Here is a 23075-nt window from a genome sequence, read left to right as displayed (position 1 = left end):
GATGCTTAAACCAGCTGACCTTGAGGTTGTCCTCAATCTGTAACCCTTAGTGTGGACAAGAACAAACTGGAAAACCCTTCTTTCTAGGAATTGTCTACCGTGTGATCACAGCAGCGTTCCTCTGCCTGACCTGCTGACCCACCTCTTTGGAATCCATATCACATCCTGGTCTCATCCTGAGCTGAAGAGTGGATGCACGAAGTTTAGCATGAAGTAAGCACTTACTCCAGAAAGCGGAGTGAGGGGCAGCCCAAGTCCGGAGTTTCAGTTGTTCCCTCCTGCCCAACCTTCACTTCCAGGGACCAATTTTGAGAAAGGGAGAGACCCTTCCCTGCCCTGAGGATCCTGGAAAATAGCAAAGCAGTTGAGTAGCTGGAAGGCAAGGACACCTACGGGCATTCAGCCCTCCATTTGCAGTTCTTTACAACCCTGGAAGTGAAGGCTGGAAATTGTTTTTTATAGTCACGGTGGTTATGGGGGGTGTTGATACAATCATTCAGCAGGCTGGACTGGGCATATTAAAAACTCTGAATTTTGAGAGATTCATCAAAATGGCAAAAGTAGTTATTTTCTTCCTGCTCTGCACTCCCCCCACCCCCACCACCAACTATACCTCCAGTGTCAATATGTTTGAGCTTTGTCTAGCCATGTTGACTTCTGTTACAAAGCAATAGGGGATACTATAAAAGGGAACAAATATCCCAGCAGAAATATAGCTGAAGTGTGTGTCCACCAGCAAGGTTCCCCGGCCATCCCCAGGCTAATCTGCTCTCACAGACCTGACAAATCGTCTCCGGCCCTGACAGGTATTTTCAGGCAGGGTTCCAGCTCCTAGAAAGGAGCTGCCCCCAGAGCAACAAAAAGGCAGCGTGTTTCCTGGCTATCTCTAAAAGACTGGTGGGTAAAAAGGCTTTTTCTCACCTCAAGGTGCTCTTGGCTGGTTCAACAGGAGTGTTGTGCACAGCAGGACCCGGTCCTCAAATGGTTGAGGCCATTCGCTTTGTCAACTGACAAATGTCATTTATCATTTGAGACAGAGATTGGATATTGGAGCCTCTGGCTGGTAAAAGCTGTTGAATATTTTTTTTTCAGGATGGCTTAGCAGAAACTTGGCAAACTGACATGTTTTCTTGAGCTGTGGATTTAAAGGTACAGACTTCCTCTGCAGACTGGACCTTCAAGTGGCCTTCAGACTTTGCCAAATGACTTAACCCCACAGTTCAGTTCAATAGCAGGTGGCGATTCACTCACAAGGCAAGGGCTTTGCCAGTACTGTCTCGCACCTCTCCCTGCTCCCCCAAACCACTGCTAGAACTTCTAGGATAGGGGTAGCACACCTTATCCTGTGGCCCTCATGGCCCCGTGGACACTGCTTCACTCATACTATATCCAGTGTTAATGTGTCCTAAAGGGATCATTGACTGGCTATTGTCAAGCACATCATTATTGGTTTCTTTTTTCAATTTTCTTACTCCTTTTGTGCTCCAGATGTTTACACTGGTCTCCTTCTCTCCCATCCTTACCCTATGGCAAGACAGGATGTTATCTGTGATTGTTGCAGTTTGTTGCAGTTTCCTCTCCAACCCGAATCCGCCAGTACAAAGAAAACGCAACTCAATTAATATGAAAACAATCTAGCGTCTAGATTGGGCAGATCCACCCTACACTGTCCTATTCCTAGCTCCCAAATCCCTCATTCCTTGCACCTTTTATTTGCCAGGTCTCCAGCTTCTCCTTCTCCCACAACTCTCTCCTCACTTCTTTCCTTTCTTCTCCCCTGACTCCTCCCACTCCTGACTCCTCCCCTCTCCTGACTCCTCCCCTCTCCTGACTCCTCCCCTCTTGCGCCCGACTCCTCCCTCTGCCCAAATCTTGAGCTCTTGCCTTTATTTTACAAATTCAGAGAGAACTCCAAGGCAAACCACAACATGTGATCTCACACAGGATGGCTTGCCTTGAGTGACCTCTAATCATTCTCTTCCACTGTGTTTCCCTGGATTTCAATGAAGCAACCAGGTAAAAGAGGCACTTGCTTATGCATTGTTTTGGACACTGCCCTTTCAACTAGACCACTAGTTTCTTGAACACAGGTGTCACATTTTCTGGAGCCTATTTTACCCCGCATTGAAATGTGTGCCATGTTAGACTAATAGGTGCTCATCAGTGAATATTAGAAATAAAAGGAGAAAAATGAATAAATGCTTTGTCTTCCTAGGTCTACTCCTGAATCAAACTGTACTTTAGAGTTTAAAAAAAGCATTTTTGCACGATTTCAGCTTGTTTCTTATACACTCTCTTGCCCCAGAATTAACAGCCTGTTGAGAGAATATGTTCTCACTACGGAAGTGAAGGAATGCTCCTACAGCCTGTGCTGACCCCAAGATCACATCACCAGCAACCAACAGAGTCAGGACACAGGCTAAGATGTTCTCGGTCTAAACTATGATCTCCACACTAAACCAGACAATCTCACTGATCCAAGTTAATCTCAAAGGGGTCTGATCTTGGTATTTTCTCTTGTTACTAAATTCGTGAGCATCAAAAGTACAACTTCCATTTGTTTGCAGCCTGGGTTTAGTTATTAATAATGCTCTGAGTGACTAATTTAGAATTTATTATTTTGAACCATGAACAACCACTGAATATATTTCATTATTTAGGATAGTGAGTTATACCCTTGCCTAATTAGTATTTTCAGATCTGTTTACAACTTTCATAGTTGCAGACTTTCAATGCTGGCTCTCCCCAGAGGCTTTCCAAGATTTTGCATGTTATAGTTGCTCTACTTGCCCCAGGGAATTTCCAAACTCTCTGCACTTTAATTCATTTACATAATCTTCCCAGGACAGAAATACAGTACAATGATAATAGCCAACATTTGTTGAATACTCACCGTGAGCCAGGCACGCATTGTACAAACCTTTTTCCATGTACTATTTAATTTTCATGTGAAGCCAGTTGCATTAAAATCACCTTTAAAGAAGAGAAGCTCAAGTCTCCAAGACTGGAAGTCATACTCCAAGGTTAGTTTCGAGCATAAATGAAGAGCTGCTCCTCAAACCTGGGGTTATTTGACTCTACAGCCCTAATTAGTAGCCACTTATTATAATGACCTGCTGGCAGCTGGGGGACTTGAAGGTGTATATGAGCTTTCTGCCACTAATTGTGTGACTTCAGGAAGGATGGAATTCATAGGAGTGACATTTGAGCTTGAAGGTGAGTAAGTATTTGTAGACTGGTAAAAATCACTTCAAGCAGACAGCAGAGCATCTTTAAAGGTCTAGGGAGGCATGAATATGGTTGATGAAGTCATTTGGATTCCATCAAGGTGACAAGAAGAGATCCGCTTGTCTTTAGATACATTTGAAAGCCAAAAAGGAATCAAAGATATGAAAATTCCTCAAAAAATAATAAAATCTGAGAAAGACCCATAGAACTATGCTTAATTTCTATAAGACAGGGGTCCTTTTAGAAGAGCAGATCTGAGTCAATGTCCTACATGCTTCAGCTCATGGAATTCTTCCTCTGGAGAACGCTGTCTCTTCTGGTTTCTTCCTATTGAGTTAGCAGTCACACTTCTTTTCCAAGGACCTTAAGCTTTGAAGGGCAAGAGAGCCAACTACTTAGAGCTGATATCTGGTAGCCATATCCTAGAAGCACACAGAACTGAGATGCTGAGGCCTGTCCTGCTTCTGCCCTACAGGGAATTAGTTGTTCACTAAGCCTCATGAGCCATTCTGAAACCTTCCATTAATGGGCTCTTGCTTCCATTAGTCAAAGTCTGATGTTGATAGGCAAATGATTCTAATATTCATTGTTGAACAAAATGAGAGTCTAATAAGAGTGTTCCAAATGGAAAATGGGGAGGCAGTTTGGCAGGTAAAAATACTCACCATGCAATTCTGAAGACCCAATGCCCAGAACCCATGTAAAATATTGGATGTAGTGACACACATCTGCAGTCCCAGCACACCAACAGGAGAATTGATTGAGGCTCATAGCTTGGGATATACATTGCCGAAGAAACAAGAGATACCCTGCCTCAACAAGATAGAAAGCAAGAACGGATTTCTAAAAATTGACCTCTGACTCCATGTATGTGCTATGAAATACATGTACACACACAGACACACACAGACACACACACACACACACACACATGCACATAATTTAAAAATACTTTCAGTGTGATCTTGGGCTTGTCAAGCCTTGGACAGTCAATATTATACGGCTGGTTCCTCCAGATTGAAGCAAGCTCTCCTTTTCCTCCTTAAAGGAAGAAAAGAGATTGTGAGGCTCATGAAAACCACAAGTTTGCAGAATTCCCAAGACTCCTGACACCTGCAAGATTCACAAGGGCCTTCCCTGAGGTTCTATAAATAGTAAATGGGAGAATGAATCTAATGTTCTAATGCTCCAAGTCATAAAAGAGACTCCAGTGACACAGCTTTGAAGACTCACCACCACCTATGCTGGCATTGGTTTCACAGTGATGCAATTACCCCAAAATCACCCAGGATCCCATCAGACATCCTATACCACGCTTCTGGAAGTAGCCTCAGTAAACTCATTGGTTCAGTAAACTGAACTTGAATAGAATCTTTTTTGTTGTTGTTGTTGTTGGGAGGGGCTTGGTTTTGGTTTGAGTCTTTATTAAACTATATTAACTTTTTATTTGGGGCAAATAAAAAGATTCTCCAGGAAAATCCACACAACAGCTAACAGCTATCATCTAGGAGTAGATCTGAGCAGTTATAACCTGATACACTCCAAGAGAAACCCTTTGAGAATACGTCTATACTCAGCAAGTCCTACCTCCATAGTATGTTCTAAAAGCAGCTAACATCTTACTGGACATGGGCTTCCAATGATGGAGACATTGGGGGCTGGAATGAAAGATAGCTCAGAGATTAAGAGCACTTCCAAAGGACCTGGGTTAAATTCCCAGCACCCACATGACAACTCACAGCTGTGTATGGAGAAATTGAAACATCTCTCTCCTCATATACCATGGCCATCATTACTCAGAGCAGCAGCTCCATTCTTTACAACCCTCCTGTTACTCTTTCAAACCACTACAGCCTTGAAGGGGGTTGGGGAGAGAAACCTTTCACCAGTGTCCCACTTCCCAAAACAAAATGTGCTATTGCTATTGCCCTTGGTTGCCCCTCAGAAGCCAAAGGTAAGTCCCGATGGCTGAAGACACCATGTACTATAGACCTAGAACTCAGGATTCAATGTGCAATACAAGCTGCCAAAGGAGGTCCTACCCAACTGCAATGTCTATGAACAGCAAGGGTGAGCATTGCAAGATATCCCTATAGGTACATCAGTAGAACTCATGTCTTGGTGGTAACAAACAGATGTCTAATTTGACTTAAGGCACACTCAGCAGGAGGGAAATTGTGCATATTCTGTAAACCTAACCAACCACACAGGACTAGTCATGTCATAAATCTTAGAGGAGAACCTACTACTGCCACTTTTCTGAAGCAATATAATCCTTAACTAATTGCTATTATATTCTACATAGTTACCCTTAGAGCCATACATATGTGTCACTCTCACCCTTTATCAAAGCTTCTCTTTGAACAGATGAAGATCATCATAGAAAGCAATAACTGGTCCAAATGCAGAGAACAACTGACTGTAGGGTAGCCAGCCCTAACTGAGACATCCACAATAAAATTCCTATATCTAAGACTCAGAGAGCATGGCAGAAGAGGGAATAGAAAGATTGTAAGAGCCAAAGGACCAGGAGGTCTGCTGCAAAATTGTGTCTTCTAAAAATGGCAGGGAAGCTACAGCCATGAAACCACAAAAGGTCAGCAGTAACCTTAGAAGACCTGAACATGGACAGCACTAATAGACATGCTAACACAGAAGAGGAAAATGGCATGGGGCCCCAGCCCTAAGCAAAGAACCACAAATACCTAACGACTACTGAGAAGGATAATTGGTCTTCCCAGGAGTGAGCCCCCTAACTGGTTAATTAATAGCAAGTGGACATTCCTCGAATAATATCCATACAGCTAACACTGAGTCTTGGCAGGTTATATTTATATATTTACACACATATGTAGCAGTTACAATTAAACTTAAAGAGGCCATCAATTTGGATGGGAGCAGGATGAAGTTGTGGGAGGGGGTTAGAGGGGAATATGATGTAATTATGTGTCAATTTTTAAAACTTGCAAAAGAAGGAGGAGGAGAAAGAAAAGGAGGAGGAAGAGGAGGAGGGAAAGGAGGGGGAGGGAGAGCATGAGGAAGAAGAGGGAGAGGATGAGGAGAAGGAGGCAGCCTTATATCCCCCAAATAAACAGTTGGAGGAAAATCATACATGATGCTATTCATTGCAACACTGCAACACAGCATATTCACCACTTTATCCAGGGTAAAACTGAGCCATAGAGACATTAACTCGCTCAGCAGTTTGCACAGCTGGCAGCAGCCAAAGCCCATCTGGAATCTTTTTGCTCCATGTATCTGACAGATCTCTGTAGCTCCTTGGCCTCATCTCTTGTTTCACCTCAGTCACTACCTTGCTGAACCACTTCCTGGGGCCAGTTCAATGCTTCCACCTGAAGTCAGACATACACCCTGTGCCAGGGGTCCCCCAGGTCCTATGATTGATTACAGAACTTATAGCATACGGTTGTACTCACAACTGTAAGTTGTTGTAGCAACAAAATACAAAGAAAACCCATCAAAAGAAAAGAGTACATGGATCTAAATCCATTGGAAACCAGGCACAAGTTTCCATAAGGACTCTCTTAGCTCCTCTAGTAAGTAGCAGGTTGTGCCTGTGCATATAAAACATTGTCATCTACCAGGGAAGTTCATTAGAGATTTGATGTCCTAGAGGGTTTTCCTGGGGACTAGCCAGATAGGTACCTCCCTGAAAGCACATATCAAAACTCTAGACCCCATAGAAGAGAATCAAGGGTCCAATATAAATCACACTGCTCACCCATACACACACACACACACACACACACACACACACACACACACACACAGTTAGAAAGAGTGAGCCATTCTTACCAGGGAATGTTGAAAACTCTTCTGAAATTTAAGCTCCTAGATTCTAGTCAAGGACCAATGTGGAAGCAGGTCTTGTTTTTTTAAAGACAATAGTCACCTCTGCTTTCACTTAGAGCAACTGAGCAATTTGGATGCTGCCACCGCATAGCCATGGGCTTCCTGCAGGGCTTTTAAAATCAAACAGGGGCTGAGAAGATGGCCCAGCTGGAAAGTACCTGTTCTGCAGGCTTACGAATCTGAATATGGTCCCCAGAACTCACATCACAAGTCCCAGCTGAGCAGCACACCTGCAATCCTAGAGCTAGACAGGCAAGCAGAGATGGGGAGGCAGGAGTACTAGGGATTCGCTGGCTAGACACACACACACACACACACACACACACACACACACACAAGATAATACTGTAAGAAAGTCCTCTTCCCGTGCTATTTAATTTTTATCTATGACAGTAGATACCATCTACCAGGGAAGAGAGTAAATTCCTGCCCCTTTTCTTCTGAGAACTATTCTGTAGCATGATATTTCCAACCTCTATCCAGAAATATTCTGTATGGCTGAGAAGTGTACTAGATGAGCAATTGGCTATGCACTGGTTGATTTGTTGGTTGGTTGGTTGGTTAGTTGGTTGGTTGGTTAGTTGGTTGGTTTGTTGCTGTGGGAATGTTCTGTATTATTCTGTACCACAATTTAGCACATAACCTGGAGTTGGCCCCCCTTCCTTTCCTGGTTCCTTTCTTCTTTCACTGGTGTGGTATCTTCGAATAACATTTTGACATGTAGGCCTTGTCTTAACCTCTGATTCTCAAGAGAGTCTCCCTGAGATCCCATAATCTGTTACTATGTTGGCATGCTTATAGTTTCAATTGTACTCTGGGATTAACCCAACATTTCCGGGTGAAATGGTCAGGAAGTGTTAACGGAAGATATCTGTATTTGCTAGAAGAATTAGATAGTTGTTCATTAATAGAAGAAAGAACATGCTGACATGGATACAAGTTCCAGCATTGTGATGGACCTAGAGAAAGAACAGTGAGTTCAGTAGACATGGTCTCTCCCTTGAGGACGTTGCAGCCTTAAGGGAGAGATTGATTAAACAGGCATTTGCTAGAATGGTTGGGATGAGTGTGAATATAGAGAGCAGGATACACAGAGAATCTGACAAGAGATCTGACTTGGCACGAAGACCGAAACCTCTCGGAGCAAATGCTACTTGCATTTGCTTAGATGTAAGGGGAGTAGGAATTGGCCAAGAGAGAGGCTCATGGGAAATATCTAGTCTGAAGACATGGATTTAGGAGTCTTGTCCATATGTGAGTAATGGGAGCCAGGGGAATGGTTAAGACAGTGCAGAGGAAAGTGTATCTGGCAATGACTAGGCTCTGAATCATCTCTCCCTCCTCTGAACTCCCAAGGAACTCCAAACTGCCAAAACATTTTCAAACCCATAACCATTATCTGGCACCTCAGCTGTGATTTCACGTGATCCTTTTGTCTGTAGCTAAGTTGATGTTTTGGGGGACAAGGGAACCAAGCACTGAGAACAAGGTGAGGCAGAAATGTTTGCTTGTCTTCCTATCCAACTGACTGCTTAGTATCCCAGAATGGGAGAGAATTCCCTTGAAGGCTTAAGTTATTTAAACTTCCCCATTTCTCCCATAAGAAAATGGACAGTAAAAGTATAACTATCCCCAAAATGCTGTACATGTTTATACTGTATGATAATTGTCCAGCAACATCATTAGTTCCCTTGTGACATCTAAAAGCTACAGGAAGGAAGGGTTTGCATCTACAGTGGATGCTCTCCCATCTCCAGGCACTCCATATAAATCGTTTGCATGCATGGCTTAGTAAAAATCCAGTGCAAGCAGAACTCAAGCAAGGAGGCATGGTCCGCGATCAAGCTCGGTGTTGGAGCCATCAGCACAAAGTCTCTCTTGCTCATCACGTACCAGGACTCACCCAGCTTCTGGAGGCTGATGATCCTCTGGCTGGAGCCCTAGGCACAGAGGCCACCCCTGGCTGCTGCTCTGAGTACCAGACTCATGTGGAGAAAATGCTTTAGTTTAAATACAACACCCAGCTCGGCCCCGAACCTCTGCTAGCACTATTGATTTGTGTGGGGTTTTGAAATGGAATGAGTGGCTGATTTTCTCCAAATGGCACATTTCATTCATGATGCATGATTGTAATCGTGGCTGCCTGAAGCCTGCAGTTCCCAGCTCGGCAAAAAAAGAAGAAGAAAGAAAGAAAGAAATGGCTATTTTCTGGAGTGGATACACCGAAAGGGCAAGAAATCCATATTCATTTTCTTGCCTCTCGGCTGGACTCTATATTTCGTAGACAGGTGGAACAAAAATCTTTAAATATCATGCTGATCCAGGAAATGCTGGGCAATATTTAAAGAGCTCTGTATCCTGCCTCGTGCAGCTCTCCAGGCTCCACGGGCTGGCCCCACATCACCCGGCTGGACAGCCTACTGCCACAGCTACCACGCGCTGAGCTCCAGACCCCGGGTTCAGATTAACTGGCGTGTGACCTTTACGAAGCACTGTAGTTTATAGGAATGTTGAATTTTTCAACAACTCAGGAAAACTAATACAAGTGGGAAGGAAAGAGTGGGAAATGACTTCAGGCCATTTAAACCTCTAAGGGGAAAATGAACTCAGCTTTGAGTTTAATTATGTCCACCGTCCTCAGAAATGCAGAAAGAAGACAATGGGCCAGTCCCCTTAATAACGACTCTTTTACCCTTGGCCACTATAAATAACTTGAAGAAGGAAGGTCTGCAGAATATTTAGTCCTCTTTTTTCCTTGGCAGATGGCTGGAAGTCCTTCCCCCTACCCATGGGCCTCACTGCCTTGACCTCCTGCAGATGTTACGTTTTGGATGAAGTGTGGCCTGGGACCACTGGGAAAGAAAAGAGTTCTAATGTGCCATATCACAGCAAGCAATGGGGTGGCCCGCTAACTGCTTTTTTATGATTGTCACTTACCGGTCCTGATTTAGCCACACTTAAAGAGTGGTGTCAACAATTGTAGACGGCCTCAAAGGGAGGCCCCGGCCAGTGAGGGTGAAGTGTTATTGGAAGCCGGGCAATTGGGTGATGAATGGGTGATTATGAGGAGGGGCAAACAGCCATCGTTAGGGATATGCGTAACAAACTAGACGTTGATATATTGTCCTCTCTGAGATCCTCCGGCAGGCCATTATGACTCCCCTAATGAGATTGTCATGCACTTCTCTTTATGTAGCTATTAAAATCGTGTCTACATCTGCTGAGGTTTTCCTGGGGAGGAGAGTGAGGGGTCAGCCAGGAGGAAAATGCTCGATATTTTTCTGTCTGCAGTAATCCCTCCCGATATGCCAGCTAGGGCTCTGAATCAACCTGTCAGCAGCAGACAAATCTTCCAAGGGAGCAAAGGGCGGAAAGCGGCCTTGGCTTGTAGGAACGTGGGAGAGGAGAGGTCAGCAGAAGACTTGACAAAGGACATTCCTGATCAAACAGTCTGCTCGCCATGGTCAACGAAGTGTGTGGCTTGTTCTAGTGCTTTCTTCTCATGCCCGATGGGAAACTAGCAAGCTATGGCTTTCATTCACTCAAAATCCCTAGAATGTGATATGTAGGTGGCAATCTAGCTGATTCTAGTTAATGTTCTGCCACTCAACGCTCGTGCATGTGTGCGTGCAAGCGGGTGTTCCTGTGTGACCGCAAGCATTCAGTTTTGCTTCGTTCCCTATAAGACTGTTGGAGGGAAGATTGAAAGAAAAAGCACACAGCCTCTCTGGAGTTCATTGACCCTGGCCATGAGACGATATACAATCCCTGGTGTGTGCTGACAGTGAGGGCAACTTGCCTGACCACACCACCACTCACCTGCCATATCCGTTTGCTTACGAGACATTAAAGTGGCTACCTGCGACTCTTTTGGGGTGCCATTTTGCCTTGAAATGTGTGGTGTTCACTGCTCACATCTCAGGAACAGATCTCAATGTTCATGGTTGGTTCATTTTGAAATAAAAAAAGCACTCGTTTTCATGATTCTTCCACTAATGAGAGAGAGAGAGAGAGAGAGAGAGAGAGAGAGAGAGAGAGAGAGCAGGATGACTAAAGATCAGCATAAAATGTCTCCAAAGGAAGAATTTGCAATTGCTGTGTCAGATGTCTAGTAACGCTCCACCAGAGGAAAGTCTTCCTGCTCTAATGAGATGATCCACAATGGGGGAATGCACTTGAATACTTGGTGCCTCAATGTCTTGTTTGTCTTTAAAAAAGAACCCCCTTCCCCCTTTTCATACTTGGTGCCTCAATGTCTTGTTTGTCTTTAAAAAAGAACCCCCTTCCCCCTTTTCATACTTGGTGCCTCAATGTCTTGTTTGTCTTTAAAAAAGAACCCCCTTGCCCCTTTTCCAGGCCACATGCAACACAATAGAGCAAAGCCACATGAATCTATTATGTCTTCTACGGCTTTTAGTAGGAGTATGACTGTTTAACCAGGCAGTGACACGAGAAGAATTACTATTAGACACTCCAGCTGAAAGTAGAGATTTTATTGATTCCCACACTGGCCTGCCTTTTTATCTTTGAATGAGTAGCTTTCATGAATCCAAAAAGGTAACACTCCTGCATTGAAAGCAGCAGCAAGCAGTCCAACCCAGACTGAAACCATCTGTCAGTCTAAAAGAAAGATGAAGGCACTTCCCAAATCGTCATCTCTCTACCCTTCTGCCCCCCAGGACCATCCATTGCCTACAGGGCCCATCCCCTCTGTCTTATGGCTCCTAGAGTCAACTAAATCTCAAAAAAGGGTTTAGTGAGGAGATAAGCAAAATACACCTTAGTATAATTAGGACACTAATTGCACCCTGAGACAGAGTAATTATGTCCCTCTTTTTAGGAAGCATTTAGTTCTGCACATTCCCAACTCTCCAGGTTTTTGTGATCATTATTTTTTATTGTTTCTGAGGTCTCATTTAGAAAATGATCAGATTTGTCTCTCTGTTTACTAAATATCAAACACGATGTACAAACATCTTTCAATTAGGTGTTCTGCAAAGAGCCCGCTCTCCCCCTCTCTATTTTAAACAGGACTCATTTGCATTCATGGGCAAATTAGAATGCAGAAAAGCGTATGAGCAATGTGCAGGTTTACACTTCAGTGAATATTCATAAAGTACCGATTCTCCTTGCAACCATTTCCCTGCAAATGGCCCTCCCTCTATATGCGCCGTGTTTGTCATTCCGGGCCCTTTTCATTTGTTTTAAAGTGCCAGGTTTGGAGACAATACAAATGCATTCGGGCAGGCCCCGTGAACGCGGGAACTGAGAGGAAATGGTATTTGCGCTCCACGCCACAACAGTACTCCCTAGGAATCCTTGCAATTGATGGGGCTGCCGCTAAGTGCCAGGTACAAGAAAAATAATCCAAAGTGACGAATAGATCAGGCTGGGGCTGAAGGAAAGACAGGCTCCTGTGGTAAAATAGGAAGCCCATTCTCCAAGCTCCTGCCAAGCAAGGTCGTGGGTGCCCAGCTCTATGGGAGTAGGGGCTCTGGGCATGCGTCCTTTGGACACCTATCTTCTCCACAGTAACATGGGTGGCCGTGTACAGACAACAGAGGCTTCTGCTTTTATTGGGTTGCTCAGATAATTCATGCCCCATCCATGAAATGCAATGAATCAGTAGAAAAGGATAGGCAAAGTCCCAGGTAGGCATGTTTTCAAACCCTTGCATGTCTGGGCATGAGGTGAAGGATCATTGGAGTATATACTAAAATGGGGTGGGAGCAAGATGTTGGGAGAAGAAAGAAGGGCCCTGCAAAGATTCTGGAATCTGGAACCCTGGGAATATCTACTGTCAACCCACTGAGCCGATGTGCTTTTTTCCCTGTGCCTTTTAAAGAGCAAGAGCTTCCCAACTACAGCCGTGGCTCTAAGACTTATGACTTAGCCCAGCCCAGAAGCAACTGAAGAGCACAAAAGGAAAAGATATAAAAATAAAAGGCATAATGGGAGAGAACGAGAGAATCAGCGTGCACTGGCGCAGTGAGAATGTCATAGAGCTTCTGCCTGACCGCCTCTTGGCACACACGCACGCACATTTGTCATCCCTGATGATATGGCTGTGGACAGCATTCACAACCAAAAGTCAATGACCTAACTCCTCCACCGGGAAAATGCCAGTGTATGTTTTGCCAACTCATACTGGTCCATCTGCTGACCGGGCTTGCATCTTGAAGGCAGATATCTGTAGGCTTCTCAAAGACCCAGCACATGCCCCACTAATGAATCCCCAAAAAGGAATCAGCTGTGCCTGCCTGGAGGTTATCCACATTGGGCGAGGGACCGTTGCCTTCCCATTGCTAAGACCGGCGCTTTACTCCTCCTCTCAAGCTGACAACCCTAGAGATGTGCTTTTCCAGGACCGTGCTTCCAGCCAGTTCACTGTGAAGCATAAGCCACCCAGATAGAATCACGAGCTCAGAATCCTCCAGACTCATGCCCGGGTGAGGGCTCACAGATGGAGTGTCCTGGAAGCTGCTTTTAGAGGACTTTCAATGCGTCTGAGGATTTGCATGAGGCTCTTTGAGAAAAGTGGGCCCAGAGACACTTCCTTTTAGGCACTCATTCTCCCCCAAAACTAATCAGGGGGAACAAGACAGCATTTAGTATAACTAGATGCTGCTCTGTGACGCTGTGGCATGCTCGGGTTCGTGGGAACTCTGTTAAGCTCTTAGCAAGATTGCGATGGTTTCACACACTGGACTCTGCAACCTGGACAAGAGTATTCTATGTAGGGCTATAGGCAGATGAGGTTGTCCCCAAAATACTCAATGAGCACAGATAAGACAAGGCAGAGTAAATAGAGTCAGGGGAGGGAGGAGAGAGAGAAAAGGAAAGGGAGAAATAAAGGAGGGGAGGGGAGGAGAGGAGGGAAGACTCCCTCTCTACTTTTACTGCAATGCTTTTTCTGGCTACAGCTAAGCTATCTTCAAACCTTGCCTCTCCTCCTCCTGCCACTTCCTTTCTCCAGCTCCTGACCAACAAGACTAGAAAAGCAGGTCCTTACCAGAGACTATTCACTAGTCAGAGGCCACTTGAGTACCCTGTACCATCTTAAAGTCCCCAGGGTGGCTCATACCACCAGCCTGTACCAAATCCACTCCCAGTGCTGTGGCTGCCTCCGCTTGGCTCTGCTTGCTTCCTGCTTGTCAACCTTGTGTCTGGTTCCTCCCTCCCTAGGGAAGTGCCCAGGAGATTGGCAGAGCACACCTGGTGAGGAAGCACTCTTTCTCACAAAGGCTGCCCCCCTTGCCCTCCCCGGAGCTTCCACCCCCTCTCTTGATTATGGCTTCCACTTCCCAACCTCTGCCAGCCCCTCCCACTCAGCCTCAGTCAAGTGACATCTCCCTATTTGCTCAGATGCTATTTTATTCATCCTCCTTGTCTTTCCTCTCCAGGCACCTTGGGTCTCAGATGCTTTCAAAGTCTCACCTTCCCCGCCCTCATTTGTCCCCTAGCCCCTGACTGCCTCCCCTCAGAAAATTCAGGTCCCAAACACCATAGAAAGAATTTCTTCACTCCTCTGTGGGATGGTTAATCTTGACCACCGACCTGATTGCAGTGAACCGTGCCTAAGGAATCAGTAAAGCACACTAGTGTATGAGGGCACTTGCAGGAGAGGATTAACCAAGTGAGGAGGGCTCGTCCTGAATGTGGCCATACTTGGGAGCCTGGATGACACAAAAGGAGAAAATCTATTAATGCAGGCATATTTTCTCTCTGCTTCCAGTCCATAGGATGTGAACATCTGTGCTCCGCCACACCTTTCCTGCCTGGATGGACTGATGGACATCTCTGAAATCACCACCACTCCCATCCCCAGAAGGATGCTTCCAGCATTGTTTTCATAATGTGAGACGAGATAATCCTCATCTACCTGACTTCCATGCAGCATTAGATTTCATAGCTCATTATATTAGTCAGGATAGAGGCACAGAACTTATGGAATGAATACAAATGAGATTTATTAGAATGACTTAAAGGCTGTGATCAAGTTAGCCCAACAACGGCTGTCTACTGACAGAAAGTTCCAGAATCCAATAGTTGTTCAGTCCACAAGGCTGGATGTCTCCATATATGGTCTTCAGTAGGCTCTAATGCCACTGAAGCGATGGGTATGCCAGTGACAGCAAGGGCAAGCAGACAGAGGGTGAAAACTTCCTTATTCCCTGTCTTTCTATAGGCTGCCAGCAGAAGGTGTGGCCCAGATTAAAGGTAGACCTTTGAACCTCAAAAGATATAGATTAAAAGTGAATCTTCCCACTTCAAGTGATTTAAGGGGGGAAAATAAGTCCCTCACAGGTGTACCCAGCCACTTGGGTTTTAGTTAATTCCAGATGTAGTCAAGATAACAACCAAGAGAAGCCATCAATCCATCTTCCTCCTTTTCAAGTCCCAATAGCTTCCTTGCTATGTAACCAGCCTAGGTGCCTAACCACCTCTCTTGAAAATCTCTTCTTGGGTGACTTCGCTGGTACTGTCCCCCAATCCCTAGATCTTAAGCCCCTTCATAGTCAGGACTCCTGGCAGATCCTTTTCTAGCACCTTTGCAGGATAGCCACACTCTGTCTCTCTATCTCTGACCCCTGACCAGAGCTCCAACCTATGTTTCTGACTCTGGTCATTAACACCTACTTGTTCCAAGCTCATTCAAAATGGCATTCCCTATGTATGTCAGAAGGTCAATAGAGTAGACAGTGAAAATACCACAATCAGTAAGATCCTGGCTTTACCCTCAAGTCCTCCACAATTTAGTAGAAGAGAGGCACGCATAATCAGGCAAATGTAGAACAATGTGGAAATGCACAGATAGCCACAGGGCAGTATGAAGTATTTAAAAGGAGTGCTGAACAGGAAAACTGGGGATGAGGAAACGTGGGAACCCTTTACAAAAATATGATGCTTCATTAGTACCTAAGAGATAAAAGATGGTGAAGAAAGCCTAAGAAACTCTGAATGCTGTTGGCAAAGTTCATTATAGTATTGTATTGGCTGTATATTAGGCAATTTCACAAAAGAGAAAGTCAGGAACGATGCCTAAGAGTCTAGCACAGTGTCTTAGTGGAAGGTTTTTATTGCTGTGATAAAACACCATGACTGAAAGCAGCTTTAGGAGGAAGGGACTTATCTGGCTTACCTATAAGATTGGGTCACAGTCTACTGAGGGAAGCCATGACCAGAACTCAGACAAGGCAGGAACTTGGAGGCAGGAGCTGATTCAGAGACCATAGAAGACTGCTACTTGCTGGCTTTCTCCTCAAGGCTTGCTCAGCCTGCTTTCTTATAGCCCATGACTACTAGCCCAGTAGTGGCACCATCCACTGTGAGCTGGATGCTTCCATATCAGTTATCAATCAGGAAAAAGTACTACAGGCTTGCCTGCAGGCCAATCTGGTAGGGGAAGTTTCTCAATTGAACTTCCTGCTTCCCAGGACTCTAGGTTGTATCAAACTGACATAAAAACTAGCCAGCACAAGTATCAGGTGCCAAAGTGTCGCATCTCAGTGTCTAGTTCCTTCCCACCCTGTCTACTCAGTAGTTCAAGAAATTATTCAGTTGTGGACTTGGATAGGACTCACTTGGTAGACTGCTTACCTAGCTTGTACAGAGCCTGGATCCCATCCCCAGCACCACATAAACTAGGCATGGCAATCTATACCCGAAACCAGCACTTGAGAAGTATAAGCAGTAGGGTCATGAGGTCAAGTTCAAGATCAAGTCAAGTCAGACTACATGATAAATTTGAGTCCAGCCTGGGTTACTTGAGAGCCTGAGACCCTGGTTTGTTTTTGTTCACATTCTCTCTCTCTCTCTCTCTCTCTCTCTCTCTCTCTCTCTCTCTCTCTCTCTCTCTCTCCTTACCTCCCTTCCTCATGATATTCTCTCAGCTCAGGTTGCCTTTGCTTGCTTGCCCATACTTCACTCTATATCAGCCTCTGTCCCTGTGGCCTCAGTGGGCTCCCGAGGAGTAATGCTCATTCTTCAATCCTTTAAGGTTTTTAAATTAATTAATTAATTTATTTTTACACTCCATATTTTATTTCCTTCCCAGTCCACCCCCCAACTGTTCCACATCCCATACACTCCCTCAGTCTCCACAAGGATGTCCCCACCCCACCCACCACATCAGACCTCTAAACTTCCGGGGACCTCCAGTCTCTTGAGGGTTAGGTGCATCTTCTCTGACTGAACCCAGACCTGGGAATCCTCTGCAGTACATGTGTTGGAGGCCTCATCTCAGCTGCTGTATGCTGCCTGGTTGGTGATCCAGTGTCTGAGAAATATCGGGAGTCCAGGTTAATTGAGACTGCTGGTCCACCTACAGGGTTGCCCTCCTCCTCGGCTTCTTCCAGCTTTTCCCTAATGAACCACAGGGCTCAGCAGCTTCTGTTCATTGGTTGGGTGCACATGTCTGCATCTGACTCCTTCAGCTACTTGTGGGGTCCTTTGGAGGGCAGTCATGATAGGTCCCTTTATGTGAACATCCCATAGCCTCAGTAATGGGGTCAGGTCTTGGGGCCTCCCCTTTAGCTCCTACTCTGGGCCTTCATCCAACAACTAATGTCCCTGGTAATCTGAGTGTATATCTATGTCTATGTCTACGTCTATGTCTATATCTATCTATCCCTCCCTCCCATGTCCAATGATAAGCATGACATCATATTACCTTAGTAAAAAGAAGCCCCAATGTATTGCTTGCCTAAGTTGATCTTTCTGTGTTTTCACAAAATAGAATAAGACTTGGAATGGTCCTAACAGCTGCCACTCAGTGAATGCTTTCTACCGCTAACTCCTCCAGGCACTAATAAAATAGCAGTCCTATGAAGTAGGCAGCCTTTCCTTTGTTTTGAAGATGAATGAACCAAGGCAAAAATAAATAAATAAAAATAAAGGTCAAAATTTTGCCAAGCATTGTGCAGGCAGTGACAGAGCCAAGCTGTGACCTCAGGTGGCTAACTGTAATCTACTGCGCTCGCATCAAGCTGAGAATCAGGACCATGAAAGAAATCCCTCTTGTGCTTTTTCATATTGTTTGAAGTTCACAGCGTGAATAGGCAGTAATTTTATAACAGAGGAGGGAGAAGAGAGAAGAAAGGAAGAGGAGGGAAATGCAGAGAGCAATGCAGGAGAGGTGAGGAGTGAAAGAGGGGAAGGGAGGGAGGAGGAGGAGGAGGAGAGAGAAGGGAAGAAAGAAGAATGTGACTGTTCGTTTCTCTTTGCTGTCATAGTGGATCATCACAGAACTAGTCAGTCTGGAAACCCTGATATCATATGGCTCTGGAGGTCAGGAGTCCATGGTTGTCATCAGGTTGCACCCCTCCTGAAGGATCATGGGAAGAATCTGCTGCTTTGCCTTCCCCAGTTTCTAAAGGTTACCTAGGACCTACATTTGGACCCCATTCTCTGTCTTAAAGCCAGCAGTGTAGTATCTTCCAGTCTGTTCCCAGTGTGGGTCTCCAGTCTTCCCCTTACAACATACTTCAGAGTCCCTGTAGGCCCGCAGCATGGTCCAGAGCAATCCCTACGTCCTTACTGAACTCCATTCCCTAAGTGTCTTTGGCCAACATCCTGCCAAGGCAGTATTTTCACAGGTCCTGGGAATTCAGGGGAGGATATTTTTAAAAATGAGACAGAAGGAAGACAAAAAGGAAAGAGGTGAGAGAAATTTTCTCCGAGCTTTAGGATTCGTCCTATTTGTCCCCACTGCCCAAATGAATAGTCTGGAATCCAACTTTGAACTTAAGCTGCCATTCATTTTCTCTATGGTGGCTCCTGGAGCAGCTTCCACTCAAGCTTTCTGACACACAGCACAGGCTCGGGAGTATGTGTGGCATGGGATTGAATTGTTGCAAACACGGCTTCCCGCCTGAGCCTGCCCTTGTGGCCTAGGCTGACAGCCTTGAGATTAACTGCCTAATGAATAAAGTTGCTGAGCTTGGCCCAGCTGTGCCTTTCGGAGTGTGTTTGGGTTCGCTATGCCAAGTACAGATGATTGCCCCTGTCACCAGCCTTTCAAGAACCAGAGCTGCCAAAGCGAGGCAGTCGGGGCCACCTGATCTCAGCTACAGCTGCAGAGGCAGCCAGTGAGACGTGGCTTTGGCTCACCTGCCTTGAGTGACAGGAGACATGACGCTGCTCCCCAAAGCTGCCAACTGCGAGCTGTAGAGGCCTACAGCAGGGCTGTCGCTGTACACTTAAAGAATTCCAGATCACCTCTTCCCACCCTGTCCTCACCACTCGCCCCTATCCACTTGGTGGGGTGACGCTTGAATAAAGATGTGAGTACATGTGCTCAATTGTTAGAGCTCTTGTTTTCAGGGAGTTCAGAACCCACACATTTAGGAACAGCATATCAAACATGACTGTGGACCCTCAAATGTTTCCTCCATACAATGAGGCTACTGATTCTGGTTTGAGGGTATGTAAGTGGCCCAAGGGCTGGCAATAAGACATCTGGCCAACAAGTTTGCCACAGTTTGGATGTGGCTACAAAAAAAGTCCAATAGCCTCCAAGAGGCCATACAAGGACATTTCAGCACAACCCCTAGACACTGCGCACAGCACCCCCAGAGTGACACGACACCTAATAACGACTGCGCAAGACTGACCACCTGTTCCCATCTGTGCCTCCCTCTGAGGTCTCTGCCATCTGCCACGGAGGGCAGACTGCTGTTACCCGGGGCTCCCTCTCCTCTCTGGGTTCTTCTCCCCTGGGAGTGAGTAGGTATGGTGAGGCTCTAGAAAAACAACTCTGTGTGTGCTTGTAAACTGCCCATTCAGGGTTTTTTTTTTCTTTTTTAAACTGGCAAAAAAAAATGCCTTCTGATGGACCATGCACCATTCTGAATGCTGAAAAAACAGCAGTAAACAAAACACACTGAAAACCTGCCCTTATGGGAGACTGAAGTCAACTCAGAAAATAAGAAAAACTGCACGCAAGACAGCAGTGAGTACCTGGGAGAAATTTTACACAGAGAACATGAATAAGAAGTGTGGGCCAAGCTGCAGAGCTAGCTGGGTATAGCCCAGACTGCCTCACCAAATGGAAAACCGCCTTTCTGCGGTGTCATGTTTTCTCCACTGTGTTCTCATTGCCTCGGGGGCTCATTCCTCTATACTTTAGCACCTGGAAGCACAAACAGCCAGCGCTGTTTGTAGGAAAGCGGGCACCTGGGCTGAGGATGGTTTCTACCCCTGGAAGAGTCAGATGGTGCCTGGCAATTGTCTGTGCTAACCCAGAGTAAGCTTTTAAATTGTTTTAATTAATTCTTTCAGAATTTCATGCAGTGCGTTTTGGTCATGTTCACCCTCAACCCCTCCTCTTAATTCTTCCCAGACGCTTACCCTCCATAAATTTGGTGTCCCCTCTCTTTCCCTCCCCCCATAATAACCCACCAACTTCAATTTGTGCCCCTCACACACTCTTGCATATGGGGACATCTGCTGAAGGGTGGCCAGTCTACCAGAAGCCACGCCCATAAAGAATAGGGGTGGTGAGGACTAACTCTCCCTCTCCCAGAAGATAACAGCTGTCTGTAGCTCCTCAGAGGCTCAGGAACCTCTCTCCCTCTCCCGCTCTCCTGCTCTCCTTCTCTCCCTCTCTCCCTCTCTCCCTCTCTCCCCCTCCCTCCATCTCTCCCTCTCTCCCCCTCTCCCCCTCCCCCTCCATCCTCTCTCTCTCTCTCTCTCTCTCTCTCTCTCTCTCTCTCTGTCTGTCTCTCTCCCCCCACCACCAAGGCTAGAATGTTAAGCAGCTTTCTGTGCAGTTATCTTTCAGTCAGCCACAGCTGCTGTGAGCTCACAAGGCAGAGGTCCTGTCATATCCAGACACTTTCTCACTACAATCAGCCCCAACACCTAATCTTACAATTCCTCTACCTCCTCTTCAGCGGTGGTACTTAAACTATATGGAGTGGGGGTCCCATCTGTGTCTGAGCACTCCACAGACAGTCTATACTTTCAGCAGTTGTCCTTGTCTGAGTTAACCACTGTCCACTGCACAGAGGAACTTCTTTGATGAGGTCTGAGAGCAGAACTAACTTCAGAAGACACACAAATTAGAGAGCAGTTTGATATGATACACATTTAAGCAGGATGATTTAACGTTATCCCCTGGGCCTGTGAGCTCTTTAACCAAGGGTTCTTGATCAGATTTGCAGTGCCAAGTAAGTGTTACCTTCTGTGGGTGAGTCTTAAATCCAGTCAGAAAACTGTTGGTTACGCCCATAATATTAATGCCACAATTACACCCATGGGCATGGGCATCTTGCCATGTCAGCCATTATTGAAGTTCACAGGATTCACTGTTGCATAAAATTATTGATGACTCCCCATCCCCAGTAGGCTGCACAGCACCTTCCAATACTAAGAAAGCTACCCAGGAGGAAGGAGCTGCCTGCTCACAGCCAACCTCATTCTGCTTATCCTGTGTGACTAATATGTGTGTTATCTTCAACAATGGAGTCTTACCATCAAGTTCTAGTAAGCAACCAAGGCAATAGCACATTGGGGCAGAAGCAGGCTTTTAGGGTACTTTAGGCCAATAACTCAAGGGGAGATATACCATGCTTGGGTTTTTATTTGGCAATATGTGGCTTCTGGGATGAATAATATAATTCAATTTATAAATATGAAGTTTATAAAATATAGGTTTTCATATGACTTTTTCCAACATCCTTGTGTTAGATATCCCTTACTCAACCCTCTTCAAATGAGGATAAGCCTTTTAAGCAAGACAAACTTGATTTATAAGATACCCATCACAATACCAGGAAGCTGGGAAATAATCCTGCCCACAGAAGGGAACAGAGACTCCAGAAGTAAAATAGACATCTGCTTGTGGAACTATGGATGTCACCAGTTTACTAGTACTCAAATAAAGAGTAACTCAGCACACAGTGTCATTGACATTTGGAACTAGATAATTAATTCCCTCAGTACCATCCTGTGATTGTAGGCTGTGTACATTGCTATACATTACTGTACATACATTGTCAATAACTCATCCTCAGTATCATTGACATTGGAGCTGGATAATCACTTCCCTCAGTGAGTGTCATCCTGTGCATTATAGTTGTCTAGCAGCCTCTCTGAGTTGTACCCAGTAGATGTTGGTGGCAATGTCCACTAGCCATAATGACAACTAAAATTATCTCTGGACTAGACAGATATCCCTCACCAGATAAAATGTCACTCACAGTGAAGAAACATTGTTTTTATAAATATGAAGCTTTGGCAGAGGTGTGGGAAACTTAATTAAATATTACAAGAGAGTAGTCAAGAATTTCTTGGTGATACTTAAGATTCATTTCTCTCATATCACAAAGGTAACAAGTAAATCACATTTTATAATACATTTAATTGATTTGAAGATCAGAAATGATAGGAGACAAGATAGTTCCCAAAACTCTGGAGGACTTTTGAGGGAAGAAAAGTTCATGGAAACAAAATAGAGACATGTTCCATCCTAGAAAGTAAACAAATAGAGAAAATTTATAATTGAGGGGAAAACACCACAAAAACATACCAGAAAACTCTAAACTATAATTGATCTGAGACTATAATGACATAAAAACACGAAGAACTTGCTAATTCAGTTTTCTGAAATGTTGAAATTGTGAGGCTATTTCTTGTGAGTGTGTATATGTGTCTGTCTGTCTGTCTGGAGGGTTACGAAGCCATATGGTAATTCCACTTTTAAGATCCTTCTGCAATATGTCTTTCTGAGTAGCATTGCTGGAGAGCTGTGATCATGAGACTTTGTTAATCATCATAGTAGAACTCGGCCCTTGCAGTTCAGCACAAACCTGTGAAGCATCTTCTCAGCCAGCAGGAGCGACTTTCCTCCAGCCTGGCTTAACCTGGGGGAAAGTCAGTGTACCCACCAGAAATACAAAGTCTTGAGGCTATGGAATGAGTTCAAAGGTAGAGTGCTGGCCTAGTATTTGCAAGGGTCTTAGTTCGACTCT

General features: G+C 45.1%; 1 long non-coding RNA gene across 3 annotated transcripts in view; it reads right to left on the bottom strand.

Moving 5' to 3' along the window:
* Nucleotides 1–23075, bottom strand: part of LOC108352947 (uncharacterized) — a 138263-nt gene that overhangs the window by 79891 nt on the left and 35297 nt on the right. Inside the window, exon 4 of one of the 3 annotated variants that reach the window (XR_015639011.1) lies at nucleotides 22449–22573. The exons of the other annotated variants lie outside the window; for them this stretch is intronic. This is a non-coding gene — a long non-coding RNA (uncharacterized LOC108352947). Of the gene's footprint in view, nucleotides 1–22448; nucleotides 22574–23075 lie in introns of those variants that run through there. 3 annotated transcript variants of the gene reach the window in all.

This window comes from Rattus norvegicus, chromosome 15, assembly GCF_021556685.1.
Source record: "Rattus norvegicus strain SHRSP/BbbUtx chromosome 15, alternate assembly SHRSP_T2T, whole genome shotgun sequence".
In the NCBI taxonomy this organism is placed as follows: domain Eukaryota; kingdom Metazoa; phylum Chordata; class Mammalia; order Rodentia; family Muridae; genus Rattus; species Rattus norvegicus.
The sequence above is the reverse complement of the archived record's forward strand: the minus strand, read 5'-3'. Positions and strand labels throughout refer to the sequence as shown.